Genomic DNA, 24781 nt, shown 5'->3' on the forward strand with positions numbered 1-24781 from the left:
CCCCACTGAGGACATCAACATCTCCTGATTGTTTTCCTGATTGCTCATCATCATCAAGACCCATTGGTTGCCCTGTGTTCAATCTCAGTCGCTTCAAATCCACAAACCCCGAAGTCACCACATAATGTTTCCTGATGTTCACCTAATTGAATCCTTTTAGCGATTAACCATCACTTTCGGGATGAACGTGGAAAGGCTTTCTGGCTTTCTCCCCCACCTCATTCATCTTCACCTCTTGACGTTCACTTTATTACATGCTCCAACCCCACTGTGCAGTGGTCCACTCTTGATTGGGGTATAATTCTGTATATTAGCATATAACAAATATTTTTAATGTATTATTTAATTTCATGATTTACAAAGTTATGTTGAGTCTTTTTAGAGAAAAATAACACAAAAACTTTATATCTCCCACTTTGAAGACCATATGGACTTAATATTCAAAGGAAGAGTGCAGAAAATAGTCTCATTTTCTGATTAAAGACAAGACTTAGAAGGCAGACGGTTAAATTCTGTGACAACGTACAAGAATACCAACGAGGAGCTGCCAATAGTTGCAAAAATGAAATGGAGATTTAAGGGCAGTGGGACTAGCTCACAACTTTCACAATTAGGTACAAAACATAAAGTAGGTGGGAGAATAGCTTACGAGAAACAGAACAATGTGAAAATATGTCCCGATAAACTGAATATTCAAGCAACACTGGAGTAGGGGCTTAATTCCAGTTCAATGCTTGCTTTTGGAAGAAATCTTCTAAAACATAGATAGATTTCCTCATCTTTTTAATTGAAGTACAGTTGATAAACAATGTGTTCATTTCTGTACAGCCAAGGCCTTTAAGGGTTTTTTTGGTTTGTTTTTTTAATCAATCAGAAATGGGGGTGCTGGACATTGAACCCAGGGCCTCATGCATGCTGAGCATGTGCTCTACCACTGAGCTACACCCCCTCCTCCCTCATCTATTGTACCTGATTTGGGCCTTTTAGTGAGACCTTGCCTTTGCCAACCATGATTTGCCATTCACAGTACATTTCTAAAATGTAAACTTTCAGTTGGTACGGACTGCTGTTACCAGAATATGCCATGTTTTCTCACTTCCTATCATTTTGTACACTATTTTCTTGCTTTGAATATTCTTTCCTGTTCTTAATCTCTTTAAATTCTACCCATCCTTCATGTCGCATAACCTCCGGATAGGCTGCTCTGAAGTCTTAACACTTGATCTGGTTCCCTTTCTGTGTCTTGTCCTGTGGTTGCGCTTCTCACCCTGACGTGTGATCACCTCGTTCTTGTGTGTGTCCTTGTTATACTGTCATCTCTGTGAGGTGAGGGACCTTGACTTATTCACCACTGGATGCCCAGAAGCTAGCAGAGTTCTGCCTGCCTTTTAAGAAGAGCTCAAAATACATTTGGAATCACACATTTAATACTTTTAAAAGGTGCAAGTCAAGAATCAGTGTTAAAAATCCTCTGCTTTCCTATAGAACCATTTTTTTTAATATTATCTATTTTCAGTAATTTTCTCTAGCCAATGCTAATAAATGCTCTATTTGAAAATTAGTCCTATGATTAATTAGTCCAATGACACCTCTTTCATTAATGGGCTTAGTGCACTCAGGAGGCTGTCAGCAAATTCTTCTCTCGTAAGGAATATCCCTTTCCTCATATGGGGACCTGTTTTGATTTTGGTGTTGCTTTCCTCATTCAATATATTTCTCTTCCTAATTTCCTTTTTTTTTCCGTTTTTGTTTGTTTGTTTTCTGTTTTTTTGCGGTACGCGGGCCTCTCACTGCTGTGGCCCCTCCCGCCGCGGAGCAATAGGCTCCGGACGCGCAGGCTCAGCGTCCGTGGCTCACGGGCGCAGCCGCTCCGCGGCATGTGGGATCCTCCCGGACTGGGGCACGAACCCGCGTCCCCTGCATCGGCAGGCGGACCCTCAACCACTGCGCCACCAGAGAAGCCCCCTAATTTCCTTTTAATTTTATTTCTTTATCATCTTGTCATCACCAAAGCATCCATTTTCTTTGTGCTGTTGTTTTCAGGGTGAAGGGAAATGGCCTTCTTGTTAGCACTTCTCTGGTGCCTGACAGCAGTCACTTCTCCCAATGATTATGCTGGTAGCCGTGGGCCAGTCATTATGAAATATGAGGGTGCTGAAATTTTATGCACAAGAGCACGATGGTAGTTTATCACTCCAAAGAACTGATGAATGTTTTTAGGCAATTAAAAATCTGTTAAGCTTCTGGAATCTCCTTGAAGCTTTTATAGTCATAATTATCTGCCCAAAAGTTACTGCCATAAAAAAGCATTTTGTCATAATTTACGGAAGTTACCTTAAAATTAGCTTTTATTCTGTTTTTACAGTGAAAAAATAATAATCTGGCTATAGAATGATAAAATTATAAGAGGAAATACAAATTGACCTGAGAAGAGAAAAAAGTAAGACATTCTCTTGCCTTTAAGGAATTTCCAGTGTGCTGGAAAAAACAGACACATATAGATAGAAATAATCAGAGTTTACTCACATGTGTGGCATAATAAAGCCAGGCATGGTGTGGAATTTCAGAGTGTGAGAATGACCCTAGACACGAAGATCTGCGTTTCCATCCTGTCAATAGTTTAGCATTATAGCCTCATATATATTTATTACCCTTTTAAAGGCTTGGTTTCTTCATTCTGAAAAATTGGGTTATTAATGTACTTTACCTCACAAGAAGTATTTGAGGATTAAATGAGACAACATATATGCCTGATATATTGAACATATAGCAAATGTTCAGTTCATGATAACTATTACTTTAATTTGCAAAGCGCTATAAACAGAGGAATGGATAAAGAAGATGTGGTACATATACACAATGGAATATTACTCAGCCATAGAGAAGAACAAAATAATGCCATTTGCAGTAACATGGATGGACCTAGAGATTGTCATAGTAAGTCAGACAGAGAAAGACAAATATAATATGATATCACTAATATGTGGAAACTAAAAAAAAAGGGTACAAATGAACTTATCTACAAAATAGAAATAGAGTTACAGAATTAGAAAACAAACTTATGGTTACCAGGGGGTAAGGGTGGGGGAGGGATAAATTGGGAGATTGGGATTGACATGTACACACGACTATATATAAAATAGATAACTAATAAGGACCTGCTGTATAGCACAGGGAACTCTATTCAATACTCTGTTGTGACCTTTATGGGAAAAGAATTGAAAAAAGAGTGATATATGTAGTGTATGTATAACTGAGTCACTTTGCTGTACACCTGAAACTAGCACAACATTGTAAATCAACTATACACCAATTAAAATTTTTTTTAAAGACAAAAAAGGGGCTATAAAGAGGATACAGAGGAGAAACTTTTAACCATACCTGGAAGGGACAACTGACGAAAAGACTCAGCCACAAGGGATACCCTTGCGCTACTTGGAAGGCAGAAAGTAAGCAGCAACACTGCGTAGTTCAGAACACATTGTTGCAGATCTGCTGACACACCTCGTTGGCGTGAAAAGTAGCTGAATCTACCATCGCTTCACCTTTTCTTGGAACCTCCTTTAGCTCTCTGCCTCCTGTGCTACATGTCTTAGCTTCATGACAAAGGGAATGACTTCTGTGTTCATCACCAAGGGCAGAGCCAACAGGACATGGATTCAGCCCATCCATGTGTGTTTCCAGCTCAGGCGTATGGATTCTATCCTGCTTTTGGTCTTCCCCATTTGCCTCCATACTCCTTTTGATTGTCTGCCTTGCTAACTTCAAGATCTAGCGTTATATGAGGAGACACTGGTCTTACAGAGATGCTTAATAAACCCCCACAATTGTGTAAGCCAATCCCCCCAAACAAATGCATACGGGCACATACTCACTCACACCCTCACCTACTGGTTCTTCTTGCCTGATTGTACCCTGACTGATATGTGTTCTGCTCTACCAGTCTTCCAGTTTTTCTTTCTCTGCTTTATGGTCTTGTCTTCCATTGCATGTAAACATCATGCCCAGAACAAAATCATGACAAATTTCCCATTTGTGTCTCTGAACACAATAGCAAACTTGTACCATGACATTAGACATATATTATATACATTTATTTCAGAATTTCATTATCATTTTATAACATTCATCTATGAAATAAATGAAAATATAAACGTATACATGAAATATTTAACAATAGAGCTGAACGACTGGTTGATACCATTTCTTCAAAAGCAAGATTACAGTATTTGTGTTTGCACTAAAACAAACAATATATAACATTGAAGGAGCATACCATTTGTAAGACTGGTTATTCTAAAGGACAGCCCGTGTGTCTTTTAATCAGTTTTGTAAACATTAGGGGTTTTTGCAAATTGATGAAAAGAAAGGATCATAGGGTAGAATGCAAATAGCTGTTAATGTTGCTTCTATCAAGCTCTTTTCCTGCTTCTGCTAGGAGGGACTTTGACATTTAAAAAGATCAGAGACTGAAACAAAAGAAAAACTCAGAAAATTGCAAGTAAATAATTATCTTTCAGAAATACATACTTTATGTAAAGATACTATTCTTGGTTCTCATAATTTTTTTCTCCCACTCATGATTTTTTGTACTGTACTGGTGTCCATGGTGACATCCATAGTTAATGAGTAGATTACCACTAATGTCCTACAACTGCCAATCACTATTGTATTGTATTTTCTCAAATCATCATATTTTAAGCTTTACTTATTTATTTAGTTTTACATCTTTATTGGAGTATAATTGCTTTACAGTGTTGTGTTAGTTTCTGCTGTGTAACAAACTGAATCACCTATACGTATACATATATCCCCGTATCCCCTCCCTGTTGCATCTCCCTCCCACCCTCCCTAACCCACCCCTCTAGGTGGACACAAAGCACCGAGCTGATCTCCCTGTTCTATATGGCTGCTTCCCACTAGCTATCTGTTTTACATTTGGTAGTGTATACATGTCAATGCTACTCTCTCACTTCATCCCAGCTTACCCTTCCTCCTCCCCATGTCCTCAGGTCCATTCTCTATGTCTGTGTCTTTATTCCTGTTCTGCCCCTAGGTTCTTCAGAATCTTTTTTTTTTTTTTTTTTAGATTCCATATATATATGTGTTAGCATACGGTATTTGTTTTTTCTCTTTCTAACTTCACTCTGTATCACACTCTCCAGGTCGATCCACCTCGCTACACATAACTCAATTTCATTTCTTTTTATTGCTGAGTATTATTCCATTGCATATATGTGCCACATCTTCTTTATCCATGCATCTGTTGATGGACACTTAAGTTGCTTCCATGTCCTGGCTATTGTAAATAGAGCTGCAATAAACGTTGTAGTACATGACTCTTTTTGAATTATGGTTTTCTCAAGGTATATGCCCAGTAGTGGGATGGCTGGGTCATATGGTAGTTCTATTATAAGCTTTTTGAGGAACCTCCATACTGTTCTCAATAGTGGCTGTATCAATTTACATTGCCACCAACAGTGCAGGAGGGTTCCCTTTTCTCCACACCCTCTCCAGCATTTATTGTTTGTAGATTTTTTTTTTTTGCGGTACACGGGCCTCTCACTGTTGTGGCCTCTCCCATTGCAGAGCACAGGCTCTGGATGCACAGGCTCAGCGGCCATGGCTCACGGGCCCAGCTGCTCCGCGGCATGTGGATTCTTCCTGGACTGGGGCACAACCCCTTGTCCCCTGCATCGGAAGGTGGACTCTCAACCACTGTGCCACCAGGGAAGCCCTGTAGATTTTTTGATGATATCTTCTTTGGAGAAATATCTCTTTAGATCTTCTACCCATTTTTGAATTGGGACGTTTGTTTTTGGTTTTTTTTGATATTGATCTGCCTTTGCTGGTTGTATATTTTGGAAATTAATCCTTTGTCAGTTGCTTCATTTGCAAATATTTTCTCCCATTCTGAGGGTTGTCTTTTGGTCTTGTTTATGGTTTCCTTTGCTGTGCAAAAGCTTTGAAGTTTCATTAGGTCCCATTTGTTTATTTTTCTTTCCATTTCTCTAGGAGGTGGGTCAAAAAGGATCTTGCTGTGATTTATGTCATAGAGTGTTCTACCTATGTTTTCCTCTAAGAGTTTGATAGCATCTGGCCTTACATTTAAGTCTTTAATCCATTTTGAGTTTATTTTTGTGTATAGTGTTAGGGAGTGTTCTCATTTCATTCTTTTACATGTAGCTGTCCAGTTTTCCCAGCACCACTTATTGAAGAGGCTGTCTTTTCTCCATTGTATATTCTTGCCTCCTTTATCAAAGATAAGGTGACTATATGTGCATGGGTTTATCAATGGGCTTTCTATCCTCTTCCATTGATCTATGTTTCTGTTTTTGTGCCAGTACCATACTGTCTTGATTACTGTAGCTTTGTAGTATACCCTGAAATTTGGGAGCCTGATCCCTCCAGCTCCATTTTTCTTTCTCAAGATTGCTTTGACTATTTGGGGTTTTTTTGTGTTTCCATACAAATTGTGAAATTTTTTGTTTCTAGTTCTGTGAAAAATGCCAGTGGTAGTTTGATAAGGATTGCATTGAATCTGCAGATTGCTTTGGGTAATATATTCATTTTCACAATGTTGATTCTTCCAATCCAAGAACATGGTATATCTCTCTGTCTGTTTGTATCATCTTTAATTTCTTTCATCAGTGCCTTATAGTTTTCTGAGTACAGGTCTTTTGTCTCCTTAGGTAGGTTTATTCCTAGGTATTTTATTCTTTTGGTTGCAGTGGTAAATGGGAGGGTTTCCTTAATTTGTCTTTCAGATTATTCATCCTGAGTGTATAGGAATGCAAGAGATTTCTGTGCATTAATTTTGTATCCTGCCACTTTACCAAATTCATTGATTAGCTCTAGTAGTTTTCTGGTAGCATCTTTAGGATTCTCTATGTATAGTATCCTGTCATCTACAGACAATGACAGTTTTACTTCTTCTTTTCTGATTTAGATTCATTTTATTTCTTTTTCTTCTCTTATTGCTGTGGCTAAAACTTCCAAAGCTATGTTGAATAATAGTGGTGAGAGTGGACAGCCTTTTCCTGTTCCTGATCTTAGTGAAAATGGTTTCAGTTTTTCACCATTGAGAACGATGTTGGCTGTGCAGTTGTCATAAATGGAATTTATTATGTTGAGGTGAGTTCCCTCTATGCCTACTTTCTGGAGACATTTTATCATAAATTGGTGTTGAATTTTGTCGAAAGGTTTTTCCGCATCGATTGAGATTATCATATGGTTTTTGTTCTTCAATTTGTTAATATGGTGTATCACATCGACTGACTTGCGTATTTTGAAGAATCCTTGCATTCCTGGGATAAACCCCATTTGAGCATGGTGTATGATCCTTTTATTGTGCTGTTTGATTCTGTTTACTAGTATTTTGTTGAGGAATTTTGCATGTATATTCATCAGTGATATTGGCTTGTAGTTTTCTTTTTTTGTGACATCTTGTTTGGTTTTGGTATCAAGGTGATGATGGCCTTGTAAAATGTTCCACCCTCTGCTGTACTTTGGAAGAGTTTAAGAAGGATAGGTGTTAGCTCTTTTCTAAATTTTTGATAGAATTTGCCTGTGAGGCCATCTGGTCCTGGGCTTTTGTTTGTTGGAAGATTTATAATCACAGTTTCAATTTCAGTGCTTGTGATTGGTCTGTTTATATTTTGTATTTCTTCCTGGTTCAGTCTCAAAGCTTGTGCATTTCTAAGAATTTGTCCATTTCTTCCAGGTTGTCCATTTTATTGGCATATAGTTGCTTGTAGTAATCTCTCATGATACTTGGTATTTCTGCAGTGTCAGTTGTTACTTCTTTTTCATTTCTACTTCTGTTGATATGAGTCTTCTCCCTTTTTTTCTTGATGAGTCTGGCTAATGATTTATCAGTTTTATCCTCTCAAAGAACCAGGTTTTAAATTTATTGATCGTTGCTATTATTTCTTCATTTCTTTTTCATTTATATCTGATCTGATTTTTATGATTTCTTTCCTTCTGCTAACTTTGGGTTTTTTTTTTTTTCTTCTTTCTCTCATTGCTTTAGGTGTAAGGTTAGGTTGTTTATTTGAGATGTTTCTTGTTTCTTGAGGTAGGATTGTTTTGCTATAAACTTTCCTCTTAGAACTGCTTTTGCTCCATCCCATAGGTTTTCTTTCATCATGTTTTCACTGTCATTGGTTTCAGGTATTTTTTTATTAACTCTTTGATAGCTTCAGTGATCTCTTGGTTATTTAGTAGCATACTATTTAGCCTCCATGTGTTTGTGTTTTTTACAATTTTTTCCCTGTAATTGATGTCTAGTCTCATAGTGTTGTGGTCGGAAAAGATACTTCATATGATTACAATTTTCTCAAGTTTACCAAGGCTTGATTTGTGTCCCAGGATATGATCTATCCTGGGGAATATTACATAAGCACTTGAGAAGAAAGTGTATCCTGTTCTTTTAGGAAGAAATATCCTGTAAATATCAATTAATTCCATCTTGTTTAATGTATCATTTAAAGCTTGTGTTTCCTTATTTATTTTCATTTTGGATGATCTGTCCATTGGTGAAAGTGGGGTGTTAAAGTCCCCTAGTATGATTGTGTTACTGTCAATTTCCCCTTTCATAGCTGTTAACATTTGCCTTATGTATTGAGGTGCTCCTATGTTGGGTGCATAAATATTTACAATTGTTATATTTTCTTCTTGGATTGATCCGTTGATCATTATGTAGTGTGCTTCTTTGTCTCTTGTAATAGTCTTTATTTTCAAGTCTGTTTTTTCTGATATGAGAATTGCTACTCCAGCTTTCTTTTGCTTTCCATTTGCATGGAATATCATTTTCCATCCCCTCACTTTCAGTCTGTATGTGTCCCTAGGTCTGAAATGGGTCTCTTGTAGACAGCATGTATACATGTCTTGTTTTTGTATCCATTCAGCCAGTCTATATCTTTTGATGGGAGCATTTAATCCATTTATGTTTAAGGTAGTTATCAATATGTATGTTTCTGTTTCCATTTTCTTAATTGTTTTGGGTTTGTTATTGTAGGTCTTTTCCTTTTCTTGTGTTTCCGGCCTAGAGAAGTTCCTTTAGCATTTGTTGTAAAGCTGGTTTGGTGGTGCTGAATTCTCTTAGCTTTTGCTTGTCTGTAAAGCTTTTAATTTCTCTGTCGTATCTGAATGAGGTCCTTGCTGGGTAGAGTAATCTTGGTTGTATATTTTCCCCTTTCATCACTTTAAATATCTCCTGCCACTCCCTTCTGGCTTTGTAGAGTTTCTGCTGAAAGATCAGCTGTTAACCTTATGGGGATTCCCTTGTATGTTATTTGTTGTTTTTCCCTTGCTGCTTTTAATATTTTTTCGTTTTAATTAATTTTTGATAGTTCGATTAATATGTGTCTTGACGTGTTTCTCCTTGGATTTATCCTGTATGGTACTCTCTGTGCTTCCTGGACTTAACTCTTTCCTTTCCCATGTTAGGGAAGTTTTCAACAATAATCTCTTGAAATATTTTCTCAGACTGTTTCTTTTTCTCTTCTTCTTCTGAACCCCTGTAGTTCCAATGATGGTATGATTAATGTTGTCCCAGAGGTCTCTGAGACTGTCCTCAACTCTTTACATTCTTTTTTCTTTATTCTTCTCTGTGGTAGTTATTTCCACTCTTTTATCTTCCAGGTCACTTATCCGTTCTTCTGCTATTCATTCCTCCTAGAGAATTTTTAATTTCATTTATTGTGTTGTTCATCATTGTTTGTTGGCTCTTTAGTTCTTCTAGGTCCTTGTTAAATGTTTCTTTTATTTTCTCCATTCTGTTTCCTAAGATTTAGGATCATTTTTAGTATCATTACTCTGAATTCTTTTTCAGGTAGACTTCCTATTTCCTCTTCATTTGGTTGGTCTGGTGGGTGCTTACCTTGCTTGTTCATCTGCTACATATTTGTCTGTCTTCTCATTTTGCTTAACTTACTGTGTTTGGGGTCTCCTTTTCACAGGCTGCAGGTTCGTAGTTCCTGTTCTTTTTGTGTCTGCCCCCCAGTGGGTAAGGTTGGTTCAGTGGGTTGTGTAGGCTTCCTGGTGGAGGGGACTGGTGCCTGTGTTCTGGTGGGTGGAGCTGGAACTTGTCTTTCTGGTGGGCAGAGCAGTGTCCAGTGATGTGTTTTGAGGTGTCTGTGAACTTAGTATGATTTTAGGTAGCTTCTCTGCTAATGGGTGGGGTTGTGTTCCTGTCTTGCTTGTTGTTTGTCATGGCGTGTCCAGCACTGGTCTTTGAGTGGAGCTGGGTCTTAGCATTGAGATGGAGATCTCTGGGAGAGGTCTTGCTGATTGATGTTATGTGGTGCCAGGTGGTCTCTGGTGGTCCAGTGTCCTGAACTCGGCTCTCCCACCTCAGAGGCTCAGGCCTGATACCAGTGCAGAGCTGAAGACCCTGTCACCCACATGGCTCAGAAGAAGAGGGAGAAAAAAAGAAAGAAAATAAATAAATAAATTTTAAAAATAAAAATAAAATAAAATAATTAAAAGAAACAATTATTAAAATAAAAAAGTTTTTAAAAAGTAATTTAAAAAAAGGAGAGCAACCAAACCAGTAAATAATCCCACCAATGATATTAAATGCTAAAAACTATACTATGATAAAGATAAAAATTAGAAACAAGTGAGTTGCAGACAGCAAACCCTAACTCTACAGTTGCTCCCAAGGTCCACCGCCTCAATTTTCAGATGATTCATTGTCTATTCAGGTATTCCATATATGAAGGGTACATCAAGTTGACTGTGGGGATTTAATCTGCTTTCCCTGAGGCTGCACGGAGAAATTTCCCTTTCTCTTCTTTGTTCGCACAGCTCCTGGGGTTCAGCTTTGGATTTGGCCCCGCCTCTGCATGTAGGTCGCCTGAGGGCGTTTGTTCCTGCCCAGACAGTAGGGCGTTAAAGGAGCGGCTGATTAGGGGGCTCTGGCTCACTCAGGCTGAGGGGTGGGAGGGGTATGAAATGAGGGCCTAGCCTGTGGCGGCAGAGGCCAGCATGATGTTGGAACCACCTGGGGGGCACCGTGTGTCCTTCCGAGGAAGTTGACCTTGGATCACGGGACCCTGGCCGTGGCAGGCTGCATAGGCTCCTGGGAGGCGAGGTGTGTATAGTGACCTGTGCTTGCACACAGTATTTTTGGTGGCTGCAGTAACAGCGTTAGCATTTCATGCCTGTCTCCGGTGTCCGCCCTGATAACCACAGCTCAAGCCTATCTCTGAAGCTCGTTTCAGTGGGGCTCTGAATCCCCTCTCTTTGCACACCCAGAAACAATGGTCTCTTGACTCTTAGACAGTTCCGGACTTTTTCCCGGACTCCCTCCCAGTTAGCTGTGGAGCACTAGCCCCCTTCAGGCTGTGTTCATGCAGCCAACCCCAGTCCTCTCCCTGGGATCTTACCTCCAAAGCTGGAGCCTCAGCTGTCAGCCCCCACCCGCCCCGGCAGGCGAGCAGACAAGTCTCTCAGGCTGGTGAGTGTTGGTCGGCACCAATCTTCTGTGCGGGAGTCTGTCCGCTTTGCTCTCTGCACCCCTGTTGCTGCGCTCTCCTCTGTGGCTCCAAAGCTTCCCCCCTACCCACTCCCCATCTCCACCAGTGAAGGACTTCCTAGTGTGTGGAAACTTTTCCTCCTTCACAACCCCCTCCCCGAGGGGCAGGTCCCAACCCTATTCTTTTGTCTCTGTTTTTTCTTTTTCCTTTTGCCCTACCCAGGTACGTGGGGAGTTGCTTGCCTTTTGGGAAGTCTGAGGTCTTCTGCCAGTGTTTAGTAGGTGTTCTGTAGGAGTTGTTCCACATGTAGATGTATTTTTGATATATTTGTGGGGAGGAAGGTGATCTCCATGTCTTCCTCCTCCGCCATCTTGGAGCACCCCATCCAATCACTGTTTTCTTGAAGTCAATTCAAATTCTCTCTAATTTCAGTGGTTTTCTCATTCCCTCTTTCCATGATAAACAAGAGCTGAATCTGTACCAGGAGCACATGGCATCAAAACATGGCTATTTTCTGCCTTATCTGTTTTACCACCTTGGCGAGTTTTATCAAGATAATAACATTTAGTCATAAACACTTGGACAGATTGAAAACCTCCCTGTTCTCTTTACATAATGAACATGAAAATAATAGATGATCATATGTCAAATTATTCATGGAAGGCACTGTGCTTTAGGTACCATATTGATGACTCAGTATTTTTCTATTAAAAGACTGTTTATAGTATTAAGAGCAATAGACAAGAATAAAACATAATTTAAGAAACTGAAGCCATGTTTATTTCTAGTGAAGTACAGACTCCTTTTAGCTCTACTTCACTAGAAATAAACAGTGTAAGAAAGTTAGGGAGTGTGAGAAAGTTAGGGAGTGCTAGAGTAGCGTTTTCTATACACACTACTTTCCAGAAATTGATTCATGAAATCAGCTTGGTTGGTCACGGTAATCTCTCTTTTATGACATCAAAGAGAAAAGGATAGGATAGGATATGACAGGATAGACAAGCCAGATTGTATCATGTTCAGTAGGAATTAATATTTTGTGAAATTTAATTTAGTTTGAAATTGAATGTAAAATGTATTCCTCACCACTGTTGTTGTCCCCTGAAAGTATAATATCACACTTTCTCTTGATTCTGTGACATTTTAAGTTAAATTTTTTTTAATTCTAAAAATATGGCATTTATTTCCTGGAATTATCATAAGAATAGGAAGGGAATAAAGACATGTCTGAAAAATATAAACAGTTTCTACCGTAAGAATTCTACTTATTTATGAACTTATTAAAAAATTAAAAGTTAACCAAAATTCTTCTCATGGACAAGGTTGTCTTTATGACAACATGTTTATAAACTGCTTGGGCTAGATGATGAAACCTTGATTGTGTGGATTTACAGAAGAGAAGCCAAAAAGAGAATTAAACTGCTCAGCTTTGGAAAAATGAGAGAATTAAGTTAACTTTTATTCCTTGAGATTATAGTCTGGATACCAACTGGATATTCATAGGTGTAGGCTGTTGTCTAATGGCTTCTACATTCAAATCTATTATTCTGAAGAATTCCAATTTCTTCATCACCATAAAATTTCTTGTATCATTTCCTAGGGCTACCATAACAAATTACTACAAACTAGGGAACTTAAAACAACAAAAATGTTTTTCACTCTTTTGAAGGCTACAGGTTTAAAATCAACGTGTTGGCATGCCCATGTTCTCTATTCTCACTTGTGGTGGTTGCTGGCAGTGCTGGGTATCCCTGGGCTTGTATTTGAAGAGCATCACAGGGCTGTGTGATCCCATTGCATCTCCTCACTGCATGCCTCTCTTCCACTGTTAGTCCAATCTGGCAATGTTTCTGCTGAGATTGTTGATGGACCTATGAGTCACATGCCTAATCTCTTCACCAAAAGATTAACCAGACATAACCTTGGCTCTATTTCCAGCTCTCTGAATAGGCTTAGAACTTTCCCAGCCATCAAATTCTGGTTCCTTTTTGCTTAGCAGTTCCTTCCTCAAGTTATCTCTTTCCCCTGACTTTTTTACTATGAGCAGCAAGAAGAAAGAAGACTGCACCTTCTACACTTTTCTTGGAAATCTCAGCTAAATATCCAGGTTCATCCCTTACAAATTCTACTTTTCACCCAACAGCAGAAGACAATGTAGTCAAGTTCTCTGCCACTTTATAACTAGCATCATCTTTGATTCAGTTTCCAATAACATGTTACTCATCTCCACCTGAGACCTTACCAGAAGCACTTTGAATATTTCTCTACATATTCTGTTCATGTTGATATATGAATTTGCCAATATAAAAGCTTTTTCTGTATTTCTCACTTCTTTCTGAGCCCTCACCAAAATCGCCATTTATGTCAGTATTTCTAACAACAGTCTCTTCGAGGCAATCTAAGTTTTTCTATCACGCATCACAAAATTTTTCCAGTCCCTACCCATTACTCAATTCCAAAACACTTCACCATTTTTAGGTATTTGTTAGAGCAGCATCCCACTCCTGGCACCAAAATCTATATCAGTTTCTTAGGGCTTCCATAACAAAGTACTACCTGGATTTAGTATAATGCTACAGTAATCAGGACAGTGTGGTATTGGTGAAAGAATAGACACATAGATCAATGGAAAAGAATAGAGCCCGGATATTGTTAACATATCTTTGACAAAGAAGCAAAGGAAATTCAGTGGAGAAAGGATAGTTTTTTCAATAAGTTTTGCTTTAATAAATGTACATGAACATGCAGAAAAATGAATCTAGACACAGACTTTTCTCCTTTCACAAAAATTAGCTCAAAATAGATCATTAGCCTAAATGTAAAATACGAAACTACACAACTTCTAGAAGATAACATAGGGGAAAATCTGTAATGACCTTGGGTTGGGTGATAACTTTTTAGATACGACACTGAAATATGATCCAAGAAAGAAAAAATTGATCTATAAGTTAACTTCATTAAAATTAAGAAGTCATCTGGAACACGAACAAAAATGTTAGGGTTTGCTAAAGTTGGGTGGTGGGCACATGGTTTGTTACGTTCTCATTGTACTTTTCTGGGTGTCTGAAATTCTTAGTATTAAAAATAATTTAAACTAAAAAATAAGAAAATTCTGATATTTTTCCTGTATAACATTTCCTGAAAATATTTTATTCAACTTTGTACATTCTTTTTTTTAAAAAATGTATCTTCATCATCACTAAAAATGTGTTTTGAATGATCTAACATGATTATTGCTTGAGATGCAGATGTTTGACCCAGGCATGGTATTGTAACTGGAAATTTGAGGACTCAAAGACTCATTTGCACAGCACTTCAACAGTTCTTCTTTCTTTAATTCTTCCTGTGGATGTAGATTTGTGGTCTCCACAGATAATTTTTCACTCTGTTGTTTTCCTAATGACATTCAATACTCAAAACCATGATAACACCCCCAAGAATAGTTAGCAAATTTGCATTAAATTTCTTTGCCCACTTTTACTTTAGAGAGATGACCTCTCTAAGAAGCCAAAGAGACTGTTGACAGTTTGGGTGGTGCCTTCCTTAAGTGTCAACTTTCAAAATAAAGTCATTGAGAGAGTGTTCTCTAATATGGAAGACTATATCAGGACTCAAATATAAAATTATTACACTTTTTCTGAAAGACAGTAAGGAGGGGACAATCCCATGTTTTATACTCAGATATAAGTTATTACCAGTTAAGCTCTTCCAGCAGAGACTAGCGTCCTTCATTTATGAGCTGTCCTGGGCATTCAAATACTCTAGTACCTAGAATTGCGCATGGCTTATAGTATATGTTAAGTAACTGCTTGTGAATGAATGAGTGAACGAAATAGAATTTGCATTAGTTAAGTATGAGTGTACATGAGGGTTGTGTGCTGTAGAATACTCAGGGGTAAAAATCACATCACTGACAACATAATTGTCTGTTAAGTATGTCTTTTTTTCTGATACTTGGCAAGCAACTGTTTTGTTTTAACGAGTTAAGTATACATTAAGAGAAATTTCTGACAAGAAATAAGAAAACGTTTAACAGAGGTACAGTTACTATGGACTACGACCAGCAATAACGTTGGTGTTAGTGCTACAAACTACAAACTAGGTTCTGAAACAGTTTACTTCCTTGTGCATGAAAAGCATCCCAGAAGGAATTTTTGCCATTTAAGAGAAAAGGATTATGTAAAATAGTTAAATTAAAAATATTTAAACATCAAAATTATGCAAAATTTTAAATATTTAAATATAGAGTCATCTTATGAATAACTTGACTTTAAGAAAAAAACCTTGATAAAATTAGTAATTATATGTATCATGTAGCTTGAAATGTGGTAGCCATTATTGTCAATAGCAAATCAACACAAGAGTTGCATTTTGCAACAGTAATAGCTTACTTGGCACCTCTGTTTACAAAAATTCACTTTTGGTGAAACTTAATTATGTGTTTTGAAGACATATTACAAATATTCTCTTTCAGCTGCCTGGCATATTTGTTGTCTTCTGTAAAGCTTATTTTAAAATGGTATTTTACTTCAAACAGCAAAATAAATGGGCTTCAGGCAATTTCATACCTATTTTGTAAAGCTGTGTAAAGAAGCATATAACTTTTTTACAAATAAATTGTCATACGTATTTTCCACTCTATTCTTAACCAATAGATATCACCCACTTCTGTCTTAAGATTATTGAGTGCCCCTGAACTCTCTTAAAGAAGATTTTGACAGTCTGTCTAAACCATTTTTTATCACATTGCTTGCGGGAGACTACTCTGTTTTGACTAGAATAGGAAGTGTCTGCAGCACATTAAGAAAAAAGGCAATTCATTAATAACTATAAAATCTTTGAAAAGATAGTTAAATCATTTCATGCTACATTGTACTATTTAAATTGCCCTAAATGTTTATTACTGGTTTTGGTGATGCTAGGTAAATATACGACACAAGGGTAACACCGGTAAACAAATGTTCCCCAAAGAGTAAATTGCATACCACTGGTGAAGCAAAATATTATTTTAGGTAATACAGAGACCAACATTGTCTAATAGTAACACGTTTATATTAACACGTATGGTAGCTCGTCTGCAAAAATGATCCCCAATGAACCATTCGTTTCTGTTTTCAAGCCATTTTTGGTTACCTGCCACATTGAGTCTAGGTGAGTTGCTTTAACCAGTAGGATGTGGCAGAAGTGACGTGCCATTTTCAGACCTAATCTTTAAGGAGACCTGACCCCCTCAACTTTTTGTGATTTAAGAAGGTCTGAGCCACCAATTAAGAAATCTGGTTTCCATGCTAGACTATGGGACAAGACCATGTAGAGAAGCCATTTGGAGGGGAGAAGATCTGGAACCACATGCAGAGAGAGACAGAGGTCCAGACACCTCAGTGTTCCAACTGAGCCCAGAGTTCCATCTGTCCCAAGAACAGAGTCACAGTCACATGAATAAAGACATCCTGGAGGTTCCAGCCTCAGCACCATCTAGCTGCAGCAACAAAACAGACCCAGACCAGACCCAGATCAGCAGAAGAACCATCCAGCTGAGTTCTAGTCAATTCTTAAATCATGAGAGATAGTAAAATCGTGTGTGTGTGTTTTTTTAAGGTTACAAAGTTTTGGGGTGGTTTATTACACGGCAGCAGACAATCAAAATGGAAACAGATAGCAGAAGTGGGTACTGCCATAGCAAAAAAAAAAAATGTGGTATTGGTTTTGTTATTACGCAGCAGGTAGAGAGTGGAAGGGCCTGAAGGTATTGTTAATGGAACCTGGAAAGTATGGACATCAGGATGAGAGGCTGAATAAAAGGGAACTCGAGTTGTACAACAATAGGAAATTCATAAAACAGCGGCCTGAGATGACGTGGAAGATGGAAGAGACATCTAAGGAACTTGTCATTTTAGCTATGGAGGTTTCCAGACCGAAAATTGAAACTGCCCATGGACTTATTTTGGCCCCCTTTGATGAAGTATGGGAGGCCTGAGATGAGCTAAAGAATTCAGTTTGCAAACAGAATTTAGAGGAATGTAATGAAATCAAGGCTTGCTAAGTCTGAAAATACAATGGCTTCTCACCCCAAGTATCTCCTGTAAAAAGACTCTCAAAAATAATAATAGACCTCCGTGCTAAGATCACATCTATAGCAAAATGGAACCTCAGGTAAAGATCAAGTACAGGTTACACCTGTAAGACCCTTTGTGAAAACCTCAGGAAAATGTAAGGCGAGTGTGCAGGCCGTGTCATCTAGACAAAAGGTTTCTAAAAACCTGAGGGCATTCCTTATAGACCACCTCTGATAGATAATAGGGTGTCTAAGAGAACATCTAAGAATCTTAAGGGTGTTGTCCCATGGCAGGCTGGCCCATAGCCCAAGTAGAGAGGGGCTTATCTTGAAGAGATTTGTGCTTATGGCTTCTGTCTAGTGGAGCAGGTCATACCATAATACCTAGATGGCTTAAAAGTTCATAGGGGCTCTACTAGCTCAGACTAAAGGGTAAAGAGACAGTTGAATAAGAAAAGAGACCTCTGAGCCCTTGAACTACAAGAATAGAAAGCAGACAGAAATTTCCTGAAGTTGCCCACTCAGGCCATTTCTCATGGAAAAAGAAGCATAAGCTCAGAAATTAGAACCAAGAGTCCAGAGGACAGAGCTGACTGATTAGAAGAATCACTCTCAGGAAGTAAAATTTGGTCTAAATCAATATTCACTCCCTGGCCCAGAGCCAGGGCAATTGGAAACACGGATCTGTCTAGATTTCATAATCGCTATGGTCTAGTGTCTGTTACATGCCTTCCCAAATCCTTTTGAATGAATTGTCTCTTCCCGTACTCCTGTTTCTGTCTCATCTTTGTTATATTTTGCCAATTCCAGGCCTAAGCCTTAAAACCTCTTTGTTATCTTCTGGTTTTGCACTTTTATAAGTCCTGAAAGACCACACGGGACAGCCAGCTACCCTGCTGAAGAGAACAATGTAGCGGCCTAGTGGAGAGGGAGAGACCCCAAGACTACATTGAGGGAGAGAGGCCCAGCCATCCCATTGCTACAGCTGAGCCCTGTCTTCTGGAACCAACCACATCAGGCCACCAGACATATCAGTGAAGCCACCTTGGACATTCCAGCCCAACCAGCAGTAAATGCTGCTACCTGGGGGTCCTCAAATAAGAAGAGCAAAAAGTCCATCCAGGTGAACCAACCGTAGCCACACCAGAGGATTTTGAAGAAAATAGAATGGTGGTTATTTTAAGATAATAGGCATTAGAGTGCCTTATTATGAACCAATAAAACGATGTGTTTTGGAAACACATGTAGTGATTACATAACACCCGTGATCCCCAACAGATTGCTGCCTTTAGTGGACCCACCCAGATAGTGGATTCTCCATAACATTTCAAGCCTACCCCCTGAATGCCTCAAACCTACAGAAATTGAAACATCAATCATAATTTTTTAGAAGGATGCAAAGTATAAAAAATGTGGGTTTTTACTGTGGTTTTTTTAAAATTTTATTTTTTATTTATAGTTGATTCACAATGTTGTATTAATTTGTGCTGTACAACAAAGTGACTAAGTTATACTCATATATATTCTTTTTCATATTCTTTTCCATTGTGGTTTATCGCAGGATATTGACATACTTCCCTGTGCTATGCAGTAAGACCTTGTTGTTTATCCATTCTATTTATACCAGTTTGCATCTGTGAATCCCAAACTCCCAATCCATCCCTCTCCCACCCTCCTCCCCCTTGACAACTACCAGTCTATTCTCTGTTCCTGATTCTGTTTCATAATTAGGTTCATTTGTGTCATCTTTTAGATCCCACATATAAGTGACATCATATGGTATTTCTCTTTCTCTGTCTGACTCACTTCACTTAGTATGGTAATCTCTAGGTCCATCCATGTTGCTGCCAATGGCGTTATTTCATTCTTCTTATGGCTGAGTAATATTCCTACTGTGGATTATTAAATATTGAGTCTATAAGCACATCATTCCATTTTTCCCAGCCGTACTTTAAATCCTCACCTCTGGGGCTTGGCACCTATTGAATATAAAAAAAATTCCTATAGGGCTTCCCTGATGGCGCAGTGGTTGAGAGTCTGCCTGCCGAGGCAGGGGACACGGGTTCGTGCCCCGGTCCGGGAAGATCCCACATGCCGCAGAGCGGCTGGGCCCGTGAGCCGTGGCCGCTGAGCCTGTGCGTCCGGAGCCTGTGCTCCGCAACGGGAGAGGCCACAACAGTGAGAGGCCCGCGTACCGCAAAAAAAAAAAAAAAAAAAAAAAATTCCTATAATTATACATAATCATGAATTGGAATAAGACCTGTCATTGGTATTTTTTTTGGTTTTCTTTTTTTATTTTGTTTTTGGTTATCCCATCATGGATGACTAATTTGAAAGAGAATTTTTAAAGCATAATGACAAAGAGACTGATAGAAATGTGAGTAATAGTACTGTTAGCAATACAGCCATATGTCTTCAAAGAGTTATGAAGACTAAGTAAATTACTTAGTGTTTCATAAATATTAGCTACAAAAGAACCCCAAAATATCATTAAAATGTATAAAATAGTTGACTACATCAAAGTAAAAATCTTCTGCACAGCAAAGGAAATCGTTAACAAAATGAAATGGCAACATACTCAATGGGAGAAAATATTTGCAAATTGTATACCTGATGAGTGGTTAATATCCAAAATATACAAAGAACTTATATAACTCAATAGCCAAAAAAATCCAATTAAAAACGGGCAGAGGATCTGAAGAAGACATACACATGGCTTATAGGTACATGAAAAGATACTCAACATCACTAATCATCAGGGAAATGCAAATCAAAATCACAAAGGGATATTACGTCACACCTGTTAGAATGGCTCTTATCACAAAGATAAGAAATAAGTGTTAATGAGGTTGTGGAGAAAAGTGAACTCTTGTGCGCTGTTGATGGGAATGTAAATTTGTGCAGCCACTATGGAGAACAGTACAGAGCTTCCTCAAAAAATTAAGAATAGAACTACCATATGAGCCAGCAATTCCACTTCAAGGTATTTATGTGAAGAAAACAAAAATACTAATTTGAAAAGATATATGCACTCACATGTTCATTCCAGTATTATTAGTTATGGTATCTAAGACATGGAAACAACCTCAGTGTGCATCAATAGGTGAATGGATAAGAAGATGTGGCATACATATACAAGGGAATACTATTCAGCCATAAAAAATGAAATATTGCCATTTGTGACAGCATGGATGGGACTTGAGAGTATTATGCTAAGTGAAATAGGTCAGACAGAGAAAGACAAACACTATATGATCTCATTTATATTTAGAATTTAAAAAGCAAACAAAAGCCATAGATACGATAACAGAATGGTGGTTGCCAAAAGCAGGGGATAGGAGGTGGGCAAAATGGGTGAAGGGGGTCACAATGTCCAACCCAGTTAGAAAATAAGTAAATCATAGGGATACAACATGCAGCATGGTGACTATAGTTAATAATCCTGTATTGCATATTTGAAAGTTGCTAAGAGAGTAGATCTTATAAGACCTCACCACGAGGAAAAAAAATTTATTTTTTAACTATGTATGGTGACAGATGTTAACTAGACTAATTGTGGTGATCATTTCACAATACATACACATATTGAATCGTTATGTTGTACACCTGAAACTAATGTAATGTTATATGTCAATTTTATCTCAATACATATTTTTACATAAAATATATAGAAATATTTGATGTTTCTTATTTTGATGAACTGGCAATAAAATGGGTTCTATTCCATTCTGAATCATAGATATAGAGACACACATTAAATGAATCAAGCTCAAGAATAATTTTGAAGTACCCGAAGTATGCCAAGCGGAATCTATCAAAATATTCAAAATTAAGTATAAAGATATTCAAATGTGTCTCAAAAATTAATGTCTGTTGTGTCGGTACAAAGGCAAAAGCTTTGGAATACTTGCGTTCAGTGTCACATTTAAACACAAGGTTAGAGATGCTGAACTTTTGGCAGGTTCTTTAGTAAATTTGCCATTAAGTAATGACAAAAATCACGTTTGTGAATGGAATAAATACAGTGATCGATAAAGTGCTTTCATCAAAAAATAAAGTTTATTTTAAAATTCTAGATATGGCAGAAACCAAAGAAATGATCACTATCTTAAGTGTGGCCATGTACAGTTCATTAACAACTGTTTTGCAGATATGAGTGAATAAAGAATTCCATGAAGACTTTTTTCATTCAACCATGGAAAATAGCTATGATTAGAGATTTCTAAATAATTTGAAAGCTCCATCCCAACTAGTAACATAGAATAAACGTGATAAACTGAGTTAAGCACTGACACTAAAGATGTATTTGGTCTTAGGCTAAGAAAACCTGTTGCAGGCGTTTAAGTTGTTACAACAGAAGCAAATTATATTCTGTGTTGAACACATAAGGAATTTTTGGTCCCATTAGTTATATACAGTTTTTTAGGAAAAATATTTTTTCATCTGTTAAAATTTTCATCTGCATTAAGGGTAGACCTCCAAATTCTTGACTGTTTGTGAAGAGATAGGGAATGTTTAAAAAACATTTTAATGTTTAAAAACCTGCTCTTTCAGACTGAATTATGTTGACTCTCAGAAAATATACAGTGTTTTATCTGGTGATTAGAACTTTACCTTTCTCTGGAAGAAATATTTAATCAGTAAGATTTTTATGCAGGAATTTGCAAATTAACTTTGTACAAATAATGGCTCATTCGAAAAGTCTGAATGGATGAGGATTAGTCAGGATGGGTTAGATGAAGCTGTGGTGATAAATAATCCCCCATATTCTTTGACTTGAAAACATGAGTCTGTGTCCTACTCAGTTTGGCTAGAACCCAGGTCCACAACAGTGGCCTTCATTTTATTTTTTATTTTTTTGCTTTGAAGACGTATCTTTTAGTAGGTGAGCAGGGACCATTAGAGAGGAAAGTACCTATGCGGTGCCTTCCACAGTGCCAGAGGGTATTCAGCAGTGGTATTCCAAGGCTGGTGAAAATGACTTTCTTTCTTTCTTTCTTTCTCTCTCTCCCTCTCTCTCTCTCTCTCTCTCTCTCCCTGTGTGTGTGTGTGTGTGATTTTTTTTTAATTGAAGTATAGTTGATTTACAATGTTGTGTTAGTTTCAGGTGTACAGCACAGTGATTCAGTTACATTGTTTTTCAGATTCTTTTCCCATATAGGTTATTACAAGATATTGAGTATAGTTCCCTGTGCTATACAGCAGGTACTTGTTGATTATCTATTTTATATATAGTGATGTGTATCTGTTAATCCCAAATTTCTAATTTATCCCTCCTCCCCTCCTTTCCCCTTTGGTGACCATAAGTTTGTTTTCTATGTCCGTGAGTCTGTTTCTATTTTGTAAATAAGTTCATTTGTATCATTTTTTTAGATTCCACATATAAACGATAGCACATGGTATTTATATTTCTCTGTCTGACTTACTTCATTTAGTATGATAATCTCTAGGTCCATCTATGTTACTGCAAATGGCATTATTTCATTCTTTTTATGGCTGAGTAGTATTCCATTGTGTGTGTGTGTGTGTGTATATATATATGTATATATATACGTATATATATACATATGTATATACCACATCTTCTTTATCCATTCATCTGTAAATGGACATTTCGGTTGCTTCCATGTCTTGACTATTGTAAATAGTGCTGTTTTAGAACCTGATGGGATGGATTGCCACTATCAAAGCACTGCCATTTGCCATGGCAGGGGCAAGAAAATATAAGGCATTATATTTAAGGGCACTGACCCTTAAAGCTTCCACCAGGAAGTGACGCACATCATTCCATTCACCAAAGCAAGTCACATGGTGAATTTCAAGAAGGCAGTGAAGTGCAAGCTTACTGTGAGCCAGGAATCATGAGAACTAGAATACTGTTAGCTTACTAACAACACCATAACTTCTTTACAAGTTAAGTTTGCTTAAGTATGAAGTCAAAAAGCATGTAAGCATTACATAAGTCAAGTACACCTACCTCCTTGATCAAATTGATATCTTGTCTAATCTGCTTATGAAATTTTTTGAAGAGTTTGCTAAAAACCACTGGAATTATTATAAAAAGACACTTGAAATATTTGGAAAAAGTTCTTGATAAACATTTTTCTCAGTCAGAAGGCACTGGTGAGTGGAGAATGAATCCTTTTCTTACGATGTGTGGGCAAAGTACTGATATAACTACATTCATTCATTCTGTAGATTACTTCAGTTGACAATTTGAAATAAAAGTCTAACAAAGGTCACGTATCTTCTCAGGAGCTAACGCTCAGTATCCAACTATGTTAGAGAAAAAATTAATTATTTTGCTTTCTGATCCCATATGCAAAGTTTTGATTCTTTATTTAACATAAAAACTTTAAAAAGCAAAAGTATTTTATTCAGGAACCTCATCTTCACCTTATGCTAAACCACATGTGCCTTTATCACTGACTAATCAAAAACATTATCATTTTTTCTCACTGAGTAACGTAATTTTTGGTGTGCAGTTTTGCAAATTGACTAGATTTAGCATTACTTATATAGTCTTTAACCTAAAAGCTTGGTTTTAATCATATTTGCATTTATAATCCCTCTACTTAGGGCAAGTGAGATCATTTTAAATGCATGGCAGTGATACAAGATTATTTTAAATACATGTATTTTAATACAGGGTAACAAAGTATAGAGCAAGCAAAAGTATATGTGGGACACATACATACAGCCCAAAACTGTGGAAGAGTTATGCAAATGCTGATGTTTAGAAAGCAGTAATATAATCAATGGATTATAAATAATTGTTTGAATTAAAATAGAAAAATAATTGGCTTAAGTTTGTTCTGAGTTAAAAGTTATCTTACTTTCTTTGGGAATTTTAATCATGAATACATTTTGGAAGTGCTGAAGATTTAAAAGTACTACCTCCAATTTAAAAACCCTGATTTTCTAAGGCTACTTATTAATAAACTTTCAAAGGTCTGAAAAAAATGTATTGTGAAAAATAATTTACATAAAGTTATTTGAATATATACATATTGTTGCCTTTTTAGTATAAAATATTTGCAATTATATAAATAAGTAAAGCATTTTCGGACCCACAGTGATAGTTATACTGTGACATTTTTCGCCCCACTCCAAATGGCTTTTTGAGTATGTATAAGAATAGCAAACATTTCTTACCAAATAATTTACTGCTGTGGAAGTTTACTCTTAACCACAACTGGCTTAAGATAGGACAGGCAACTGCTTGGGTGAGGCAATTTTAGAG

At 37.4% G+C, this 24781-nt stretch overlaps 1 non-coding gene across 1 annotated transcript; it reads right to left on the reverse strand.

Moving 5' to 3' along the window:
- Positions 1-877: 877 nt before the first annotated feature.
- TRNAA-AGC (transfer RNA alanine (anticodon AGC)) lies at positions 878-949 on the reverse strand. Its single transcript has one exon. It is a non-coding gene; the product is annotated as a tRNA-Ala (tRNA).
- Positions 950-24781: the final 23832 nt, after the last annotated feature.

Source organism: Delphinus delphis, chromosome 13 (assembly GCF_949987515.2).
Source record: "Delphinus delphis chromosome 13, mDelDel1.2, whole genome shotgun sequence".
NCBI classification, from domain to species: domain Eukaryota; kingdom Metazoa; phylum Chordata; class Mammalia; order Artiodactyla; family Delphinidae; genus Delphinus; species Delphinus delphis.